This window comes from Otolemur garnettii, unplaced genomic scaffold (assembly GCF_000181295.1).
Source record: "Otolemur garnettii isolate 467f Iridium unplaced genomic scaffold, OtoGar3 scaffold00125, whole genome shotgun sequence".
In the NCBI taxonomy this organism is placed as follows: Eukaryota; Metazoa; Chordata; class Mammalia; order Primates; family Galagidae; genus Otolemur; species Otolemur garnettii.
The window spans coordinates 1,340,375-1,341,589 of record NW_003852520.1 but is presented as its reverse complement, the minus strand read 5'-3'; the positions used below and the strand labels follow the sequence as shown (position 1 = coordinate 1,341,589).

At 46.2% G+C, this 1,215-nt stretch overlaps 1 protein-coding gene across 1 annotated transcript in view; it reads left to right on the top strand.

Moving 5' to 3' along the window:
- The window catches only part of SLC35E3 (solute carrier family 35 member E3), an 18,417-nt gene that overhangs the window by 8,680 nt on the left and 8,522 nt on the right, over window positions 1-1,215 (top strand). The window lies entirely within an intron of this gene.

The following is a 1,215-nucleotide window of genomic DNA, read 5'->3' as shown; positions in this document are numbered from 1 at the left end:
TCTTGCCTTAGCCTTCCAAGTAGCTGGGACTACAGGCACCCGCCACAAGGCCTGGCTATTTTTAGAGATGGGTCTTGCTCTTGCTCAGGCTGGTCTTGAACTCCTGAGCTTAAGTGATCCACCAGCCTCAACTCCCAGGGGTTGGGATTACAGGCGTGAGCCACCTCACCCAGCAGCTTTAAAATTTTTTAAGGAGCGTGTTTCTCCTGGTTGACTATCTAACAGAACTCGCTGAGGTGAGGTTTAACTGTACTCACCTAAACAGGACACAACTCCCACTCGGAGTCCTTTTAGGACTGTGCTGATTTGAACTCGGATAAAACCTACACGGACAGAAAGTTTCTTTAAATATGACATGTTTTCTTTGGAACTTAAATTTCTTAATAATTTAAATCATGACTAGTATTTTATCTAAATTCTTTTCAGAAATAGAAAATGATTTGTCACTTTTTGAATAAAACTATGGGGTAGGTTTAAACCGAACCCTGTCTGTATACAGTGGTGTGAGGCATTTGCCCCCCACCCTCAGCCAAGTTGGCTGATTCCCTGTGCCGGGAACATACCTTTACTCCGTGCCCACCTTTGACCTGTGTCCTTCCCTCTGTTTCGGACCCTAGCCCCACACCTTCCTTTGCTCTGTACGTTCTGTAGAGACCACAGACTTCTCTCTGTGCAGCCCGCTGTGATCTCTTCTGCCTTGAGATTCATTTGGATCCTGCTGTCTGTCTGTCTGTTAACCATACAGAACTCATGACACATCTTCTTGACCCCTGAGCTGTGAGTCGCGTGCTGTGCTCTGCCTTGTGAGCCAGAGGCAGCGTGGCAATCGGGTCAAGAGCAGGACTCTGGATCCAGACTGCCTGGGCTTGGTCTCAGTGCTGCCCCCGACTAGCCATGTGGTCTTGGGCAAATCACTTCACCCCTCTCTGCCCTCTCTCTTCATCTGTAAAAAGGAATAATATTTTTAGACTTACTTCAAGGATTAAATAAGTCAACACCTGTAGAGCACGTACAACAGTTCTTGTGTAAGTGTGAGCTGTGAGGATCGGTATTGTATTGTGGCCCAAGCTCTTTGAGGGCAGGATCTCCAGGCATGCAGTGTTCCTCCCAAAGCCTGGACTAGTTTTGTAGATATCCAAGGAATGGTTATTGATTTAATGTAAATAAGAATAAAAATAAGCAATTCATTAAAAAAAGATCCAGAGGCTCGGCGCC